The 21,980-nt window shown below is 45.4% G+C and overlaps 1 long non-coding RNA gene across 1 annotated transcript in view; it reads right to left on the bottom strand.

The window, feature by feature from the left end:
* LOC102005833 overlaps nt 1–19,839 on the bottom strand; it is a 139,093-nt gene extending 119,254 nt beyond the window's left edge. The window contains exons 1-2 of the long non-coding RNA XR_264537.2: nt 19,655–19,839; nt 13,960–14,286 (exon numbers count right to left, since the gene is read on the bottom strand). This is a non-coding gene — a long non-coding RNA (uncharacterized LOC102005833). The remainder of the gene's footprint in view (nt 1–13,959; nt 14,287–19,654) is intronic.
* Nucleotides 19,840–21,980: the final 2,141 nt, after the last annotated feature.

Raw genomic sequence — 21,980 nt, 5'->3', positions numbered from 1 at the left:
GGCAGAGTCAGGCTGTGGCTCAAGGGTGGGATCTACTGGTGTGGCCTTTTGGCGTTCATCACCCCGGCACGTCTCACTCCGGGCTGCACATTCTCTCTGTCAAGGCCCTCTGCTCATCACAGCAGCTAATGTGTTTTTCCCACAGATGATCCCATTGTATTCATCCCAACATCTGGGTAATATTCTGGATCGCATGCAAATATGAACCGAGGTGTTTATTTTACTAGCAGAGTACACCTGCAGCCTAAATAGGGTATGCGGAGCAGCTGCTGATGACTATAAATTGAGACCTGGGTGAGGAGTTGTAAACCCCGGAGGTTCATCCTTAGCAAGCAGGATCCAAGACTTTCAAATTCAATAAATCTGGACACTATTGAGGAAAGAGAGACATCATTACAGACAGATAATGGTTCAAAACCTCAGCCTGTGATGATTGGGGAAGCAGACATAAGCCAGGATGATTTTTATATGTTTCGATAGCCCCTGCCGAGTGGGAGATTAAATAAGCAACAGGGCTGATTGGTAACCACATTTGGGCCACTGAGCAATTGCAGCGAGGTAGAGGCAATCACACTGCCTGTGCGTGCCAGAGGAAAGGAGTGCGGTTCAGCTGCTAAAGGCAATCTGTTTTGTCACATGGCTTTCTGTACTCAGACATTTTACAACCCAGTTACATAATTCACCTAAGGTGCTGCTCATTGGGACAGTGACCGTCCCGCTTTCACTGTACCTGGTCTGTTTAGCCGGTCATTCTGACATTGACAAAATTCTTTTCAGAGAAAATTTGCTTGGGAAGTGCTGGGCACAGAATAATGAATGGTAGGACCTCCGCCCTCGGATTGGCCTGATTTGCTTTGCTGTTTCATAAACGCACTCACAATGTGCGGGTCTCAATACAAGAACCAAGGGCGACAGTCTTAGTTCAAGCTGCTATAACAAATATCACAGCCTGGCGGGGCGCGGTTAAACACCATGTATCTTGCATAGGTCTGAGACCGAGAAGTCCAAGCCCAGGGTGCGGGCAGACTCGGTTCTCGGTGAGGTCTCCCTGGTTGGGAGATGGCAGCCTTTTGACCGCGCGCTCACAATGGCAGCGGATCTCCGTCTTTCTGCCCCCATAACCTCACCTCTACCTGGTCACCTCCCAAAGCCGCCCCTCCAAATATCATCACATGAAGAGTTAGGGCTTCAGCACAGGAATTTTGGGAGGACACAAACCTGTAGTCCGTAACAATCACCAACAGGGTCAGTGCGCTTGAGGTGCCACAACAAATACCACAGGTGGTGCGGTTTAATGGAGCAAACGTGTTTTGCTACAGCTCCCGAGGCGGGAAGTCTGAGGTCGAGCTGTCATCAGAGTTGCTTTCTTCTGAACCTCACCCTTGGCATGTAGATGACCACCTTTTTGCGGCTGCTGTCATAGTTGCCTCCTGATCTGTATGTTTTGTGCGCCCTACTCTCTTCTTATTAAGGCACCAGCCATATTAGATTGCAGCCCACCCTGACCACCCCATTTTTGACTGAATTACATCCCTGTCTCCAAAACCAGTCACATTTTGCGGTACCATGGGTTAGGACTTTAATATATGAATGCGGGCACAATTCAGCCCGTAACACCAACCACACTTTTGTGCCTGGCACTGAAGGGATCCACGGGATATGGGACTTTTGCCGCTAAAACAAGGAAACACCCAGGCAAACCAGGACAAATCGGACACCCGACTGATGACATTTTTTTGTTTTGCTTGCAAGCCTGTAACATGGGCAGGGCTCAGAGGAATCAACTTATACCTGCTCTACTCACCATGAGCAGGGGCAGTTTGAAGGCTGGGGGCTGGAATTACCCAAGGCTCGCACACCCACACATCCGGCACTTGATGCTGGGAAGACTCAAACAGCTGGAGCTCCTTGAGCAAGTCTCCCTAGCTCTGTGTGCTCTGTCCAAGTGCCTCTCTAGCGCACTGGCCTCCAGATAGCCAGACTTCTTATAAGAAGGCTCCAGGATCTCAAAGCAGGTGTCCCAAGAGAGCAAGAGCCTGGCAGAAGCTGGGTTGCCTTTGTGTCCCATCTCCAGCCACATAGCACCCTTCTCCTGTGTGCTGTGAATCAAGTCACTACAATAGCCTTTAAAAGGGGAACACAAATAGACTTCATCACTTGGTGGGGGGTTGACAAGAACACCTGGGCCCCCAAATATTGCTGTAGTTACTTTTTATTTTTGTTTTGTTTTGTCTCCTGTTTTGAGATAGGTGATAATCCAGGCTGACCTGAAACTTGCTGTATAGCCCAGACTGGTCTTGAACTTGAGATCCTCCTGCCTCAGCCCCCTCAGAGTGCTGGGATCCTCCTTCCTCAGCTACCACTTGTAGTTTTGTTTTTGTGGTACTGGGGATAGAACCCAGAGCCTCACACATGCTAAGCAAGCACTATACCACTGAGCTACATTCCCAGTCCTTAAATTTTCATCTCAGTTAAAATGTATATAAAATGCACTACCTTAACCATTTTTAAGTGTACATTTAAGTAGGATTAAGTATATTCACAATGTGCTACAACCAATGTCTAGAAGTCTACATCTTGCAAAACTGAAAGCCATTACACATGAATTCCCCTTCCCTCTAACCTAGCCTCTCACAACCACCATTCTACTTTTTGTCTCTACGAATGTGATTACTCTAGTTTCCCACATAAGTAGAATCATGTAATAATTATCTTTTGAGGGCTGGCCTATTTCACTAAACATAATGTCCTCAAGATCCATTCATATTGTTGTATGTGTCAGAATTTCTTCCTTTTTAAGGCTGAATAATATTCCATTGCATATGAACAGACCAGTGTATGAACAGACATTTGGGATGCAGTCTGCCCCACTAGAGGAGAAGAGAGACCAACTGACCCAAGTTATAGCACTACAGGGTGAATGCCATGACCAGGACACAGCAGGATGCTATGAGGGCACGGAGGAGAGGAACAGGCTTCCTGGAGGAGGTGACCAGGTTCAAGTAAGCAGGCAGAGCGACCAGGAGGCACAAGGGTCTGGGAGGCATTTGGGATGGCTGCTGAGACCCCTTCATCAGGCCTGTCTTCATTACTTTTCTCTCGTTGCTGAGACAAAATACCTGACACCCAAAGTTAAAGGAGGAAAGGTTTATTTAGCTCACAGTTTGTAGACTGTTAAGTCCGCAATTAGCTGGCTCCACGGCAGGGTGGCACATGGCAGAGGGCAACAGTTCATGGTAGTGGAAGACAGCAAAAGCAACAAGCAAGGGCAAAAAGGGAAGAATAAGTCTCTTTTCTGTCCCTTCTACTGTATGCAGGCTACCCGCCCTAGTGCAGGTGCAGCACTCACATCCCCAATCCCAGCACTAGACAACGAATCACTCACAAATTCTAGATTCAACTGCCTCCAAAAGGCCTGCCCCCCATGACCACATGAGGCTTTGGGGGGACATCTAGACACAAACCATAACAGGGCCAATAGCTGCACAGCACAGAAGGACAAGGAAGTAATGTCTCATGGGGTGGACTTTTGGCCTGTGTTAGACGGGAGTTGGTGGATTCCTCCATGAGACAATGTAGGGCTTCTTTACAGGCAGCCCAGCAGCTGGAGCAACTGTTTCACTTGCTACTAAGCAGGAACCAGCTCCAAAACACGCCCACCACTGGCTTCCCCTGCCCAGCTTCCTCCGTTCCTCACTCCAACCTTTGAAGACTGTACATTTGAATAGTGAGTTTTACCTCGGACTATTTCCTGGGAGAAACTGGGGCTTAAGGCACACATGTTCAGATTCGCCCTTAATGAAGGCCACTGTGGCTTCTATGTGGATGACAGGTGCGCGTGTTGGGAGAGACCCAGGAGGAGGCTCTCGAAGGTGTCCAGAGAAGAGAAGATGGTGCCAGACGGGCCGGGATGGGTGGGGAGGATGCGGGGAGCAGATAGACTCATATCTTGGAGTCATAGGCGACAAGCGCAGCTAATGGATTGGCTATGACACAAGAGAGACAGCAAGGCTAGTTCTCGGGGGGTGCAGCTTGGGAAACTAGTGAGGGATGCTGCCTTTTCTCAAGAGGGTACATTCTGGGGTAAGAGCAGGTTTGGTACACTTTGCATGTCTGTCAAATGTTTGGGGGCATCTACATGCAGCATTAAAGGAATCTAGAATATGCTTTAATGGCATAAGGATTATTTTCAGCAAAAAAACATTTGAGAATCCATAGTGTGCAGGAAGGGTGGTTTTTTTTTTTTCCCTGAACTGCTTATCTTTCTAAAATCAGATCTTCCCCCGCCCTAAGAATTCAACTGTCATAAATCCCCTCTCTCAGGGAAAAAGGGCTCATCACCAAAGAGAGGTCAGCAGAACTCAGGATAAGAAATAGCCTAAAGAGGCATTGCCATAAAATGACCACATCTCCCATCTACTCCTGCAAGGGGTAGTGTTTTTCCTAAAAGGCATTTGATCTCCCAGAAGGGTCCCTCTACCTCTCTTCATCCCTTATGAGATGGTATAGAAGACTGAAACTTGAACACCCCTTTGAGTGACATTTCTTCGGGAACTCCTTGTGTATGTATGTAATTAAGTCTATTTTCTTCTCTTGCTAATCTTTTTCCTTTGTCAGTTTAATTTGAAGGCCCCCAATTAACGCACCTAAGAACACAGAAGAAAAATTTTTTCCTCCCAACATTAGTCAGCTTGCTAGGTGTTTTGGAAACAGAGCTGTCCTGTCAAAAGGAGCTCGGCAATGACAGTCCTGCAGAGCTGTGTGCAAGGGGCTATGAAAATACCACGAGGGCCATCACATGTCACCTCTTGCGAGGGAACGAGCCAGGGAGAGGATCCTAGAAAAGCTTAGGTGGAGTCCTAAAGAATGAGAGCAACTTGGTCAGAAAAGGGAGCAGAAAAGGGTGATTCAAGCAGCCAGTGCAAATACACGGGGATGTGAGCAGGTATGTCCTTTAAAATTAAGAAAGTTTAGCCAGGCACAAAAAAACCACCCTTCCTGCACACTATGGAGTCACTGCAGTCCCAGTGCTCTGGGAGGCTGAGGCAGGAGGATCGCAAGTTTGAGCCTAGCCTGCGCAACTTAGTGACGCAGCAAGATCTTATCTCAAAATTTTAAAAATATAAGTACAAAAAGGGCTGGAATTGTAGCTCAGTGTGAAAGCCCTGAATTCCATCCCCAGTACAGGGAAAAGAAAACAAAATTTGTGGCGTAGGTCAAAAGGGAGAGAAACAATAAAAGAAGGATCTTGGGGCAGAGAGAGAGACTTTGTGAAGCCTCTGAGAATGTTCTCCAAGCCAGCCACATACTTCACTATTTTGCCTGGACCTTTCTCCCCCATTCCCATGCCCACATCCTGATGCATCTTTCCGGGGCTGCATCCCTGGCTACTTCTTCTCTGTGGTACCCTTGCCCTGGCCCCAGGATATAGCTCCTGGTGTCCCCACTGGTACCCAGCAAAGTGATGCCGGGAGCTGGCCATGGCCTTGCTTTCCTCTTGTCTTCCAAGCTGCGAGCTCCCTAAAATCTGGTCTCTCTTTCAGATTAGAGCCCAACCCAAGGCCTGAAGCATGTACTCTGCTCAGTCATTGGCTGAACCGAATACACCTGCAATGTGAGACGCTTACAACCAAGGGAAAGACATCGCCTTCGTCCTCCAAGGAAAGCCAGTCCCTGCAGCCAGGGGAAAGGGGAGAGTCATGAGTCATCAGATTTTCCCACCAGGCCTTAGTCGGGCACACAGGAGATCTTCTCCAGTTGAGTCCAACCAGTTTTGAGCTTTTGTGTCATGGCTGTTCAAGCGAGTGATGGAGGCAGTCACCCCACAGGCCCACCCGTCCGAGACCACCAGCCTCTGTCCGCGTACAAGCCGTGCTAGTCACTGTAAGGCTGCTACGTTCTGCCAGTGCAGAGCCCAGCTGGCTCTGCACCAACTGCAGGGGGAAGGTGAAAGTTTCCATGTCTCCTTTTCTGCTGTTATTCCCTCTTGCACATATGGGATTTATTCTTTACAGGTTTAAACGTTGCACTGAAAATAAACTCAAATGACCAACATGTTTCATTGACCAATCCATAATAAAGATAAAAGCCACCTGCGCTAGGGGAGGCCCAGACAGCCAACTCTAAATTGCTCTAGTGGTTGGAACTTCCTGAATGGAATTCTCAAGCGCTTTCCCAACAATTTACAGAGCTCATCTGTCCAGGGTTGATTAGAACTGCCCAAAAGTGGGGTCACCATATTTCAATCAAACAAAAAATGAAAGAGAGAGAGAGAAAATGAGAATCTATCTTTCTAGAAAGATAGAAACAAAATGACAGCTTTACCCAATGGATTTCAATAACATGAAGTTTCTTTATTCTCAAATAGAATCTAGTATACACACACACACACACAGGTACGTGCACACACACACACACAAATATATACATACACACATACTTATATATATGTGGTCCATTTTGGAATCACAGTCTGAAATTATGACCCCTCTAAAAGAATAGCAATGTAATGAAGGGACTTTTATGGTCATCTCCAGTTAGACTGACCTCATAAAATTTTGCGAGTTATATACATGCATGTACACATAGGCCAGATTCTTAACTTACGTAATTGTATGGGAATTCACAGAGTTATATTGGTTGAGAATTTGGCCTAAGTTTCTCTTATTATAGAAATTCCCATCAACTAGCATGAGATGAAGCTCCACACACATCACAAAGCTTCGCAGGCTGACAATCTGGCCCACACCACAGAACAATGTCCATCCAAACATCAGCTTGGATTTCTCTGCCCTTGCTTTTCAGAGCATGATGAAATGAGCAAATGCCTTTGGCTTCTGGAGCTCTATGAATCAGTGCGACCCAGTATGCAAAGCCCCAGGCTATCCGTCTGTCCTGGAGAGGTGCGAGGCCTTTGCGCCTCAGTCTCCCTGCCTATGAATTGGGTGGGACTATTCCACGTCACTGCCCTCTCACTCTGAGCTTTCCCTGCTGCTTGTGAAGGCTCACGTTTGTGAACAGTATACCAGAAAATAGGCAGTAAGAGCCGGGCGCAGGCATCGGTTGCTAGAGAAAATGCATTTATTTGCTAGGTTAGCAAGTGCCAACATCACTAATTGAATGTGTGCCAAAACATGCATTTAAAAAAATGTTGTTCTGTTCCATTAATTATTTATAGAACATCACCTAAGGGCAGTGCATGCTACGAGCCAAAAATCTCATCCTGCATTTTATCAGAAACCCATTGCAGGGAAAGGGAGAAGGGAGAGGGTGGGAGACAATAAAATGAGACTTTTGGAAAAAGCTAAAGGAACTTGTCTGCATGTTTTGTCTGGACCAGCAATGCCCACAGGGCAACTTGATAATAATCTCCAAATGCGAGGGCTTTGGAGAGCAGCTGTTCCCTCTTCTAGTGGGGACAGAAGAAGGCAAACTTGCACCGCAGCACGAAAGACTTGACTAGTTAGAAGTCACCCGTTACCGTGTTTAGTGGGAATGTTACCAGGTAAAACTGATAGCAGGCGAAGACCTTCAGATGAGGGAAGGGGCTTGTGGGCTCCAGTCAGGGTAAGGGTAAGAAGTCCATCGATGTTTCTTCAACCCTGAGACAATGGATGTCCCTAGCGGTCAGTGACACACCGGGAAATTATCCTGGTCTACGAAAGGTGCTATGCTCTGGGCAGGATGGCACATCATCACATACTAGGGGAGACCTTGCTTTTAACGTCACACTTCGTGAATTACTTAACCTCTCTGTGCCTACATAAGCATCTGTAAACTGTGGATAATTACTCATTCAACACTGCCACTACCCCAGCCATTGTCCCGGGGCGAGGACAGAGCAGTGAGTGAAAGAGGCAAAAGCACTTGCCAGTGCTAGTGGGGGAGGTAGACTTCCTGTAAGAATAAAGAATAAATAAGAAAAAAGTATAGATATAGCATGCCAGGTGGTGATGTGTGCTATTAGGATAAATTAAACAAGGAAAGAGGATGGGGAAGTTTGGATTTTAAGTAAGGTGGCAGGGGCAGGTCTCATGCTGAAGTGGCAGCTTCTGAGAAAAAAACCAGAAGGAAATGAATAAGTAAGCTAAGAGGCTGTAGTGTGTTGACTACACTCCCAAAGGAATATGTTCATGTCCCAATCCCTAGAATCTGTGAAAGTGATTTCATTCAGAAACAGGGTCTTTGCAGATGTGATCAAGTTAAGTATCTCAGGATGAGATCATCCTGGACTATCTTTGTGGGTCCTAATCCAATAGCAGGTGTCCTTATAGGAAAGAGAAGAAGAGCGGACAGACATAGAGGAGAAGGCCATGCAAAGGTGGAGGCAGAGCTTGAAGTGATGCAGCCACAAGCCAAGGAATGCATGGAGCCACCAGAAGCTGGAAAACACAAGAGAGGATTCTCTCTTAGAGTCTGCAGAGGGAGCATGACTTTGTGATACCTAGAACTCAGATTTCTGGCTTCCAGAAGTGTGAATCACTCACATATCATGACAGCACTAGAAGACAGCACTAGTATGGAGTATATTTCAGCAGCGAGAATAGCAGGTGCAAAGGCCCTGAGGCAGGTCTTTTACCTGCCTGCTTTGCAAAGAGCAAGGAATTCTGTGAGTGATGAGCTTTCTGAAGCTGAAGCATATCTGATGCAGTTAACACTGAAGGTGGTCTGCTGACAGCAGTTCCCACAGTTGAGCAACAGTCCTTCCTGGAAGAGGTAGCCGAGGTTGCATTTCCATGTCTAACACAGGCCTTGAGCCCAAGTGAGAAAGCTATTCCAAAATGATGATGGCTAGGCCAGGTTGAAGTGACGTTCTGACTATGTTTCTGAGATGAAGACAACCAGGTTTCTGGTGAATTGAATGTGGGATGTGAGATAAAGAGAAAGATCAAAGGTGCCTTTGGCATTTTGGGACAGAGCAACTAGAAAAATGGAACTTCCATCAACTGAAATGGGGACAGCTGGAGATGGGGCAGGCTTGCGGGGAAAGCGCCAAAGTTTGGTTTCAGGCACCTTACATTTAAGATGCTTATTAAACACCCAAAAGTCTATCAGATTGTCAGTCGGATATCTCACTCAAGAGGAAATACCTGACCTGAAGACGACAGTCTGGAGGAACTTTTCTTTTTCGGGACTAGGGAGTGAACCCAGGGCCTCACACATACTAGGGAAGCACTCTACTGCTGAGATACACCTCCAGCCTTTGGAATTTTTAAATTTATTGTCCAACAGCAAAATTGCATCCCTGTTATACAGTTTCCTGAGCTTTGAAAAAGGCACCGTGTCACTTGGTCACAACCACAATCAAGGCTCAGACTTGTTCCATTCTTTGAAATTCCTATATGAGAAACCTAATATATAAATAAAGTGCAAAATAAAAGACAGATAACAGAAAGTAGAGAGATAGATCTTTCTCAAATGGGAGGGCACTGTCTTAGCTACTTTTCTTTCATTGCTGAGACAAAATACTTGACGTGCAAAATTAAGGAAGGAAAGGTTTATTTAGCTCACAGTGTGTAGAGGTTTCAGTCTGTAATCAGCTGGCTCCAAGGCAGGGTGGCGTGGTGAGGGGTAGCACTTCAAGGTGGCAGAAGACAGCAAAAGCAGCAAGAGCAAAAGGGGGAAGGAAGCCTCTTTTCCTCCCTTATATTGTACACAGGCTACACCCCCCAGGGCAGGTGTAGCGCTCACACCATCCTTATGACCTCCTCTTGCACAGAATGAGGATGTTTAGGAAGTGAGGACCCTGGCCCCCTGCTGAGTCACTTAGTCAAACTTCTAAACTTCTCAAGCAGAGGCAATGTATCAACCATAACAGGGATCAAGAGATGAAGGGAGGGCAGGGCAGGGAATGTAAAAACGATTAAGATGTGTTATGTATGTGTATCAATCCCCACGAGGAACGTAATCGTCATGTACTGCAAACACATACTAATAAAAAACAAAACTGAAAAAAATATTCAAGGCTGGTACATACTAAAATAACATATAATTAAGAGGGAAAAAAAAGGAATTCCCTCCTGCTGCCCCTTTGTAATCAAATCTCATGCCCCAGCCCTTGGCAACCACTAATCTGTTCTCTGTCCTCACAGTTTTCCATTTTTCCAAAATGTTATATAAATAAAATCAAACAGTATGTAGCGTTTTGAATCTGACTTCTTTTACTCAGCGCAATGCATTTGAGATTCAATTATGTTGTTGTGTTCGACTTTTCATTACTTTTTTTGGCTCAGTAATATTCTATGTGGAGGTTCCAGATTCTGTTTACCCATTCACACAGTGAAGGGTATCTGGATGGTCTCCACTTACTAGCAATTATAATAAAGCTGACATAAATATTCATGGGCAAGTTTATGTGTGAACAAAAGTTTTCAATTTTCTTGAGTATGTAACTAGGAGGAGGATTGCTGGGTCATATGCTAAGTGTACGTTTAACTTTATAGGATACTGTCAAGCTGTTTTCCAAAGTAGCTGCACTATTTTACATTTCCAATAGCAATATCAGATGTATTTATTGATTTATTTACCATTCTAATAGGTGTGTAGGAGTATCTCACTGTGATTTTCATTTGTCTTTCGTTAGTGATCTTGAATGTCTGTTTATGTCCTTAATTTCCATCCAAATATCTTCTTTGCTGAGGTAGCATTCAAGTCTTTGCCCATTTTAACTGGGTTATTTGCTTTTATATGGTTGAGGATGGAAAATTCTTTAGAGAGTCTGTTTAAAAGTCCTTTGTCAGATATGTGATTTGTAAATATATTCTGCAAGCATGTAGCTTGTCTTTTTATTCTTTTAAAAGTGTTTTTGGCAGAGCAAAAGTTTTAAATTTTGATGAAGCCCAGTTTATCTTTTTTTTTTTCTTTTCTGTTATAGATTATGCTTTTGGTGTTGTAGCCAAAAACTCATTGCCTAATTCAAGGTCACAAAGATCTTTATTTTCTTTTGAAAGTCTTATAGATTTCAGTTTTACATTTAAGCCTATGAACTTTTTGTGTTAATTTTTGCATAAAATAAAGTATAGTCAAGGGACATTTTTGGCTTACAGGCATGGACTTCATCCATTCAAGTAACTGTTAACAAAATATCATAAACTCAATGGTTTATAAGCAACAGAAATGTATTTCTCACTGCTGCGGAGGCTGGGAAGTCCAAGATGACGGCACCAGTACATTCAAAGTCTGGGTGAGGTCGTGTTTTTCATAGGCAGCACCTTGCTGTGTTCTCACATGATAGAAGGGGCAAGGTCACTCTCCTGAGGCCTCTATTATAAGGGCATTAATCCCATTCCAGAAAGTTCCTCATGAACTAATCATCTCCCCAAAGCCTCAGCCTTCAAGTACTGTCACCTTGGAGGTTGGGTCCCAACACACGAATTGGGGGGGGGAGGGAGACACAAATATTCAGACCATAAGAGGCATTCAACTATTCAAGCACCATTTTTAAAGCCCTGTTCTTTTATCTCTGCCTTCTTCCTTTAAAACAAAAATCTCTTATCTTGGTTCTTTAGATTGATTAATTTCTATTGATCCTATATTCAGTTTTGTTCATTTTTGAGATACTGCATCTTTCAGTCCTAAAATTTCCATTTGGATTTTTTTTTTTTTTTTTTTTTTTTTTTTTGGTCTTTTTGAGACAGGGTCTCATTATACAGTTCAGGCTGGTCTTGAACTCACTTGTAGCCCAGGCTGGCATCCAACTCACAACAATCCTCCTGCCTCAGCCTCCTGAGTGCTGAGATTACAGGCACGTGCCACCACACCCAGCCTCCATTTGTATCTTTAATAAAAATATTTTCTCTCTTTTGAGAGCATCTATCTTTTCATTCATTTCATGTCTGTTCACCCTTACTTCATGGAGCTAGTCAGCCATGGATTGAACCTTCTGAAACCGTGAACCAAAATAAACCCCTCTTCCTTTAAATTGTGTCAGGTAATTGCTCCCAGCAGCAGGAAAGCTGGCCAGTATAGAATATCAGAGGGTTTCTTTATGGCCAACTCTTAAACAGAAAGGCAGGGGAAAGTTGGGGTAATATTTTGAAGTTGTATGGCTGGCTTTGGGGCAAAGGGGTTCTAGTTTCTATGACCCACTTTGAGAAAGAAGAATTCTAGTTTCTGTGGCTTGCCTCAGGGAAGAAAGCAGGGCAGGAGGCAGGCAGGAGGCCAAGAGAAAGACAGAGAAACTTTGCTTCTGAGGCTGCTTCTGAGGTCTTTCCTTTCAGGTATCATTTTCTGAGCCCCATCAGGGTTGTGCCGTCCTGACCCTTTGGGTTCTCAGTTGCACTGAGCATGGAACGGGTTCTACGTGCATCTGAGTGGCATCAGAAGTATCTTCTAACCCGCAGTAGGAATTATGAGCTATCACAAACACACAGCTGTGGTGTCTGACTTGCGGGTAACAAGTCATTGGGACTGCTTAGCTGATCTGGGCTGTTTCACTGAGAATGTCACAAACAGAAGTTCTTCCTTTCTAGGGACACCCCTCCCATCCAAGGAAAGCTTGGCTCTCATTTGGATGGTGACGATTACAAACTGTGGCAGCACAGGTCTATAATGCCAGCACGGAAGGAGGCTGAGGCAGGAGGAGTGGAAGTTCAAATCCAGCCTGGGCAATTTAGTGACACCTCATCTCAAAATAAAAAAATAAAAAGGGCTGGGGATGTAGCTCAGTGGTAGAGCACCTTTGGGTTTGATCCCTAGTACCACAAAAAAGAGACAGAGGAGAGAGAAACAGAATGGAAGGTGTAAAGTCGGTGGAGAAATAGAAACATGACAAACATCAACGATACTAAAGCGAGCAGGTTTGGAAGGAGTGCCAAAATGTGGTGGCTGAGGCATTAGGAGGTAGGGCAAGGAGCACTAGTTAGACAATCAGAGGAACTGATTCTAGACTCATTTTTGTCCCCTCAGCACTCAGCCAGTACTATGGTTTGGATACGGCTTAACTGTGCCTCACAAAAGTTTCGTCTACCGGGCATGGTGGTGCACACCTGTAATCCCAGCACTCGGGAGGCTGAGGCAGGAGGATCACAAGTAGTCAGTGTCAGGTACTTCACTGTAGTTATAAAAAGCTGAACGATACAGGTGATTTTGACTGAGTTGAAAAACTCCCACCCCCTACCACTACCTCACACATATCTTGGTCTCTTCTCAGAAATAAGGAAACAGGGGCTGGGGATTTAGCTCAGCGGCACAGCACCTGCCTGGCAAGCACCAGGTCGTGAGTTCAATTCCCAGTACCAGAAAAAAAAAAAAAAACAAATAAGGAAACAGGGGCACGAGGCCAGTGACCTCTGAGGTCCCTTTCTACTCATGAACCTACTTATTCAGCACACATTTATCAAGGTCTCCATGTGCATGGTACTGGAAAAGATGCTAAGAATACAGAAGAAAACTATGGCGGTCAGTGGTCACTGCTCTGAGGAGAGCCCATGAACATATTCAGTTCCACATACTGTATCTTTCCAATTAATACACGGAAATCCCACTCTCTCAGGGTCGTTTCCTGTTTCAAGCATTGCTCCTATGCAGCCAACTTCCCACGTGACCTAATGCAAAAACAGCAATGATTTAAAGGAACAGGCTCCTTTTTTCTTTAACCTGTCCTCCCTCTCACTCAGAGATAAGCACACTCCACATGGAATTGTCCTCAAAAGACTCCAGGCCTGTGTGTCTCAGTGTCACACGTGGGTGATTCGCGAGCTTCCTTATGTCCTGATCCCATTTTCTGATATGCACAGTTGCTCTGATAAAAGGAAATTCCTTCGGGGAGACATTGGCCTTTTCTGAGGGAAAAATTAAATTATGGTAAATCAATTTTATGCTTTGTTTCTGGTCTACATCAGCCTCACCTCTGGATTGGACCAAGCTTGGGTACACTGAGCCATTACTGTGATTTATCACGAGCTGACTCCCCAGCCCATTGTTCCCTCACTGAAATCAAGTGAGAAAAATCAAACTAACCTTCCGTTCAAAGGACGGTATTCCAAATGGCAGTTCCCTGCAGACTCACAGAGTCTGAGGCAGCCCAGACGATCACCGTGCGATGCGACGCCCAGAGCTGCCTATCTGTCACGGCGCTGTTCTCCAAAGGCGCTTCCGCCTCCAATCCGTTATCGCTTGTCTTCAGCCGCGTGGATGTGCAGGCAGGTGGTGAGGTGTTTGGGAGCCCAGGGCCGCGGCCATAAATCAGAAGTCCTGACGCCAGATTGCACGCTCATCCTTCTGCATTCCTTTATTGCGCGGTTTGATTATTAGCGTTCACACAAGGAGAGGCTACATTTATTTTTCCTGGGTGAAGAAAGGCAACATTGGACGTTTAAGTTTCCCAAACAAAGGTCCTAAGGACAATGGAGGCCACACTGGTAGGCATGGGGGTGGGAGGCCATAAAGTGAGCAGCTCCCGGGCTGTGACTTGCCTACAAACGGCGCCATCTGTAAGAACACAGCGTGGTCCTCAGACTACGGCCTCCCCTCTCTGCAATCAGAAGGCCATTATAAACTCTAAGGCTTGGACTTTGGTTCTGAGTTTAAAAGTGGCTACATTTCTAAGCGGAAATGTGTAGGGCATCAGGTTTGTCTTTGGTCTCAAGCTGCCCCCTGGAGTTAGTAAGCTCCCTCAAGCCCCTCTCAGCAACCTCGGATGCCCCTTTGAGGGGGTGAAAAACCCTTCTGATACCTATATTGTTTTGTCTAATCCCTGTTTTCCCTAAGGCTCCCCAGATTCAACATGTTACACGAGGAATTAGAAAGATTCTGAGGCTTTCTAACATTTCTAACGGGGGAATTTTTTGGATATGCTGACAGTGGCTGACCACCCTTTCTTCTCATTAGTGCATTATCTCAGCTGGGAACTGGAGTTTTTTTCCCCACGGCCTCCCACATGCCTCTCAAGCACTCTAGTGCAGAGGTACATCTCCAGCCCTTTAGGAACTTTTGTTTTGAGAGAGGGTTTTGCTAAATTTTCTAGGCAGGACTTGAACTTGTGATCCTCCTGCCTCAGCCTCCCAACTAGCCGGGATTACAAGCATGAGCCACTGTACCTGGCTTAAATGTGGACTTTCTAAGAGGGAAGAAGAGCCGTGTGGCACATACTCATTTAGGTTGGCTTAAAATCAGCTCATCTTAATCGGCTATCTATCTACTCATCTATCTCAAAACTACTCCGGGTAGAGCATCATAGAACAAAGAAAAAAGTGGCTGGGCTTATTAATTAGAAATTAATATGTCTCTTTGGGGACCAGTTTAGTGAGAAGTTGTATCATTTGTAGAACTGGCTGGGGGGTCTGTATGCCACAGCTATTCATTTTCTCAGGTGCTGTGCAGCCCCCATGAGAAAGTCTTCATCTCCCATTACCCTCATCCCTAATGGCCTGTATTAATTTATAACTGAGGGGAATTGCAAAAATGCACTATGTTTCACAGAATCGAGGCAAGCTGCAGCAACCCTTTTAAAGTCATAATAAATTAAGCTGCAAAGAATGCCTGTATTTATCTTGCATCATTTTTATAGTTATTGCTGCTATTTTTCTTATGCTGGCTTAATTAAGAGATGTCTTTGGGGAATTAACTTTCTGTTGAAAAAGAGAATTTTTTAAATGGCTCTGTTTTATTTCTGTGAATAAAAAGTAGGTGCTGTGGTTTGATGAGATGGTAGAGAACTGGCTTGGGAGTTTCATCTGGGTCCCACCACATACTAGCCAGGTGACCTGTGCGTCACGTTTCCTGTCAGGACCTCCCATCCGGAGGAAGAAGTTAGATGAGCTAACCTCTGAGACCCTTTCCCTGCTTCTCTGACCACTCTTAGTTTGCTAAGCCAGGCCCTCCACTGCCAGATTCGTTCACGTTAATCGTGAAATTCACAGAAATCCCTAAAACCTTTGTTTGTTTTAACGACTGACCTGAGTAGGCCTCTCTGTGTCCAGATTAATCATTCCACAGCTGGTTGTTATGACAACTCGGAACACTGCTGCAAAAGCCAACGTCTCGGTGGAGAGAAATGGACACAACCAGAGGCCCTTTTGCCATGGGAGCTTTAAAGGGAGTCAACTGACCCTGTGGATTTGTTCTCTCCAGCCCATGCCTGACACTGGCCCCATTAGTCTTTCTATCTGACACAAGATTTTGTGCTTACTCATTTTATGACAGCTTTGTATTTAATCTACAAAGCAACCCTGGTTGACTTGAAAAGTCCCTTGGTGTAGCCAACCATAGCCTGTTCAAGCTGAACTAATTATTTTGTTTATGAAAAATATCCATAGGCCTAGTAAATTCTTGTACATGTACATCTTTATTTTTGTATTACTTTTATATGACATCGCTCAAGCAATAACTCAATCTGGCTGGCTAGGAAGGGCATACAAAGCCCTTTTAAGGTTTTGTGATCACAAAAGGTTTTCTCTCTTTAGTTCCTCTTGAAAAGACTTACTTTTATCCCGGTCAAAGATAAATAATACAGCAGTCATCCGGCAAGGCTTTCCCTCAACAGGCCACGTTCCACCCAGCAGAGCACTGGCGGCCGCCACCTACAGCAAATCACTAGACGATGGAGCCATCTTTGCCAGTCAGAAATAGTTCCCCTCCGCCCTAGCGCTGTGTGATTGTAGTTCCTGGCACAGGGAGAGCCTTTTCCTCCTCTGCCAGGTTTCTTTCAGACTTGCCACAGCCTCGTTTCAACTTTGGCTGAGAAACCAACCCACGAAACTACCTTTCCAAATGCTCCCTTTGGCCTAGAGAATGTCATCCAGTTTCCTGCGAAGGTCTCAAAGGCCTTGTTGTTCCTTGCACTGGGGCCCCAGTGGGGATAGGCCGTTGCCAACCACATCTCCCTCACCCAGCCCAGCCCTGGGGACTGCCGGAGGACAATTCCCATAGAGCCACAGGGAGGCCCCGAGTCTGGGGTGCCACTGGCCAAGGTTGCAAGATATAATTACAGGTTTGAAACAACAACAAAGATGGTGGTGAAGCAACAGCAAATAATATGGAGTAGGTCTCAGACTAACACAGATTATTTTAGGATTTCATGCCACTTAGCAGGAGACCTCCCTCCATCGTCCCAAAATCTATCCCTCCCTCTGTCCATAAACACAACAGTCCCTTCCTCAGGAAATCATTTCTGTTAAAGAAAATTTCTATTGTCCACTTTATGGAGATTTCACTCAGATTTAAAATACCTCTTAAACTACACACATATAAACCATAGGATCTCGATTTCTCAAGAGGGAGCACCTACTCAAGAAAGGGTATTTATTCAAAAGAGGACACTGGGTTTGGCCACTGCTCCGGTTTCTTTAGAGGAAAACTTTGACCCTGGAACTGAAAGAGGGACAATGCCATGTGGTCAGCAATGGAAGAACCTCCTGTGAACAAAGTCACATCTGTGCTGGGTGTGGTGAGAGGCTGAGGCAGGAGGATCACTGTGAGTTCGAGACCAGCCCGGGCTACAACGTGAGCTCAAGGCCAGCTTGAACTGCGTAGGGAGACCCTGTCTCAAAAAGACAAAAAAAAAAAAAAAAAGTCACCTCCGCATATAAGATCTTCCTAACTGTAGTGGCCAACTGAAGGGTACCTCAGTAACTAGAGAAGGCAGCAAGTGAGGTCTGGAGGGAAAGGAAACCAGTATAGGGTGAGTGAAAGAGACAGTTACTGCTGTGGGTGGCTGGGGCTCAGTCTCACCGGAAGTCTTTCAAGACTGCATAGAGCGTATCTCAGAGTCGTCCTACCCAAAAGAGTGAGGAAGTGGGATTTTCCACCAGTTTCTGTTAGTCCCCGGTTGAGGACTACCTCTTGACCCATTAACCGCCCATCATTTACACGGTGCCCTGTTTACAGGTTTAGCTCACCCCAGTGGCCAGGGAAAGCCCTTGGGTAGAGTTCCAGACACTAGACACAGGAAGCCATCTGGCAGGGAGGGTACGTAGCAGCGGTGAGAGCTAAGGGCTCTGCGATGGGTGCCCAACAGTATCTGCTCCATTAGGCTAACCCACCCTCTCCAAGAGAGCTCTTCCTCCTACCTGCTCTCCCGCACACAGGGGCCTACGCCTACCTTCTCCCACTCTGGCTCTCTGGACGAGGCTAAACTGATTCCTTGGGTAGCCTTGGCTCAACAGAAGTCTGTGTGACCACAAGAAGTTAAGGAGCCTGGGGCACAGGCAATCAGTAAAATCAGCAGGCCCAAGAGGGTCGTTAGTACTCAGGGAAGATGCTGTCGAGCGGGCGTCGGCTTGGGGCACTCGCAAAGCAGCTGAGATGTCTGTGGGCACAGTCTCTGGAGATCACCAATTTGGGCAAAATTTGAGCCTTTTTGCTTTCTTTAGCCCAGTGGCAGTCACTTGCCCTGTAGAGATTTTGAAATGTAACAGAATATAGGGGAAAATGCTGGAATTAGAACATCCTGTTGTCCAGTCCCTAGATGTCTTTAAAAGCTCCTGGAGCTGGGCACACTGGTGCACATTTATAATCCCAGCTACTCAGGAAGCTGAGGCAGGAGAATACCAAGCTCAAGGCCAGCCTGGGCAACTCAGCATCACCCTGTCTCAAAAACACAGAAAGGGCTGGGAATGTAGTTAATGGTAGAACATTCCTGGTCTCAGTCCCCAGTACAAAAAAGCAAAAACTCCTCCTGGAGGTGGTCACTAAGACTGTACCCTGGTACTCAGGGAAAGTGCCATGTATCCGGTGAAAGTATTCTCCCCCTCACTTTTCACACAGACTTCTTGCTCTTCACTGTTGAGGTGATGAGGGTGTAGGTTTATGATTTTGCTCAAAGTGACAGAGCAGCAAATGTGAATGACATTGCTTGTATGGGTGGGCAAAAGGCATGAGAAAAATAACCAAAAATTCCCATTTAATATTACATGGTAACTCAACATTCACTATAAATAAAGAATAACTCCCCCCCAAAATAGAAATTATTTTCTAAAGAATTTCTGATCAGCTGGGTGTAGTAGCACATGCCTGTAATCCCACCACTTGGGAGGCTGAGGCAGGAGGATTGTTGTGAGTTTGAGACCACAACCTGGGCCACACAGTGAGACCCTGTCTCAAAAAAAAAGACAAAAAAAAGAGAAGAATTTCTGATCAAAGGTCTTATGCTCACAAATGTTAGTGAGTAGTTGGTTCATATCATTTTTTTAAAAATTACCTTATCCTTTCTAATCAGGGTTGAAGTGATATATAAACAGATTTTGCAAGGCATAAGAAAACATAATTTACTTGACATGATTTGGGGAAAGAAAACTGAAATATATTAAACAACTCTCAACCGCACTATTTAGAAAGAAGAAAATCAAAGACACTAATTGCCCATGATGGCTATTTATACAGTGCAGAGTGGAGGGATGCTGGCTGCTCTGGAAATAGTTTAAATTCGATCCAGAAGGCAGCCAGTGGAGCCAGTAAAGACACGTAACCTGGGAGGTGACATATTTTCTTGGGTAAAGTTTAGCTATTGAGAGCATAAAGCAACAACAGGAACAGGCCCTTAGTTTAGGAACCTCAGTGAGACTACAGCATGGGAAAAGTTCATGCTCTTTCCCAGCTCATTCCCCTGCTTCAGGTCATTCCTCTGGATGCCCACCACACTACGTTTGATCCGTCAGTGTCCCAAACTCAGCGGGGCGAAGGCTTCTTTCTTTCCTCCATGTCACCCAAAACATACCGGTTCTCTGTGAGTCATCACAAGTTCGCTGCGTGATTAATGGGCACTGACGATGGCACGGATGGACTAACAGCGGCACAAGGAGACTCGATTCCCATCGCGATCTGGGTGTCACGTAGGAAGCTGTGATCGGGGAGCGTATTTGGCTGCCAAAGCATTTGGTTTGTGGTGTTTCAATTCGAGGATTCATCTTAGATAAAGGGAAAAGATCCATAGTCATATTCCTCCATATACACGCAGGCTTGCTTGAATTTCTTAAGAATAAGAGGTGGAATTAAGCTCCAGTTTCTGTTTCTCAAATCATTCCTTTAGGCAATATATCTGAACAGGCTCAGTCTCTCTAGCCTTAAGACATCTTTGTCTGACTCCTCAAGCAATAAGAGTTATCACCAGAGGGCAAAATGGGCCAATGCGGCCATTCAAAAGATATTCCTGGCAGCCAGGTGTGGGGACAGCTGCATGTGATCATTCCAGCACTCAGAGGCTGAGGCAGGAGGATGGCAAGTTTGAGGCCATCTTTGAGCTGTATAGTGATATCAGGTTTAAGACCAACCTGGACTGCGTAGGAAGACTGTCTCAGAAAACAAAACAAAAGCAAACAAAAAGAAACCGTTTGTGTCAGTAGTATAGCAAGTTTACCTCAAGTTCTCCAAAAAGGTTTTCTGTCTGCTCCCAAGTGACTGCCACACCACAAACTCTACCCCTCTACTCCTAAAGACGTCACAGCTAAGGTCATCAAGCACAATTACTTTGGAGGAAGGGCGAAGGAAAGAATCGAAGCTAAACTATTGCACACTGGCAGTGTACCAGGCTGTGCCAGCCCCTTCCGTAGATCTTTATTTCCTTTCCTTATCCCCAGAGCTGCAGTGTGCTTATTACTATTTCCAGTCTCCATTTCCCCGAGAGAACACACCAACACAAAAAATTCGTTGCCAGCAAAAAGTGGTAGAACCAAACCTGGCTACTTGGACATGCAATTTCTGTAAAAATCAGTGACCCTTCAAGTGATTCTTAGAGCAGCAGCATGAGCGGCATCACTAGGAACGCACGTACTGGGGCTTGACTCCAGGCCAAATAAATAAAAAAAAAAAAAAAAAAAAAAAAAACTCCAACAATTTCATTTTATTTTATTTCACTTGGTGCCAGGAATCGAACTCAGGACCTCGCGCTTGCCAGGGGCGCACTGTGATACTGAGCTATATCCCCGACCCCTTCAGACAATTTTAAAAACGTGGAGAGTTTGATCAAGTCTGTCCAGGAATGCTGACGCTCCTTAAAGTTTGAGAACCTCTGTCCCGTGCCACGTTACCTCTCATGTCCACCACAACCACATCCAGGGGTGAGCTGGCCAGATGTGTGCCCCTCCCATGATCATTTAGTCCTTATGAGCCCAGGGACTGTGTAAGCACCCTGTTCCCAGATGAGCTTTTCCCCTCCAACAGCCACCCTCGTCTACAGAATCCTTTTGTTATCTGTCGCTGATGTCTTATGACAACTCTTCCACTGGGGCCTAAAACTCTTAGACCTTTGTAGTGATTTAACATTTGTCTCCCACTTAACAGTGCCTGACAACAGCGGTTTGTGGAAAGCAACAGGCTCCATAAATACTAGTTTTGAGTTCAGCTCACTGAGGAACAACATCCAAATAATCACAATTGTCTCTGTAGTAAACAGATCACCTCAAAACCTGTGTGCTGCCCTCCACTCCAATTTCCCCAGCTCTAAGGTGTTAATGCAGGTGGGGGATGTTCAACAGAGATACCAACAGAGGGATCCTGGGCGGACAAGTTGGATGACATGGTCCCAGGGCTAATGAATCATCAAAACTTAAGGTAGGACCCAGCATTGAGGGAGGCTGAGGCAGGAATCACAAGCTTGAGGACAGCCAGGGCACCTTTCTCAAAATGGAAACTAAAAAGGGATAGGGATGTAGTTCAGCGGTACAGTGTACCTGGGGGTTTGACCCCCAGTACCACAAAAGAATTTAAGTACTGAACTCTATGGTACAACACAATACAACACATTCAAGGCCCTGGGTTCTATTTCTACTACCAAAAAGAACTTTAGGGGCTGGGGATTTAGCTCAGCGGCAAAAGCGCCTGCCTGGCAAGCGCAAGGTCGTGAGTTCGGTTCCCGGTACCGGAGAAAAAAAAACAAAACAAAACAAAAAAAAAAACAAAAAGAACTTTAAAATCTTGATTTCTTGGCATAAATGTATACATATATTCTTCTATACTTTTATAAACCTCTTGCCTATATTCTCTGTTGCAAGTATGAGTCTCTATTTCATTATATGCAAAGAATTTACATTCTGCATTTTTTTATA

Source organism: Chinchilla lanigera, unplaced genomic scaffold (assembly GCF_000276665.1).
Source record: "Chinchilla lanigera isolate Chin_1 unplaced genomic scaffold, ChiLan1.0 scaffold00115, whole genome shotgun sequence".
In the NCBI taxonomy this organism is placed as follows: domain Eukaryota; kingdom Metazoa; phylum Chordata; class Mammalia; order Rodentia; family Chinchillidae; genus Chinchilla; species Chinchilla lanigera.
Note: the sequence above shows the minus strand (reverse complement) of the source record. Positions and strands in the feature narration are given on the sequence as shown.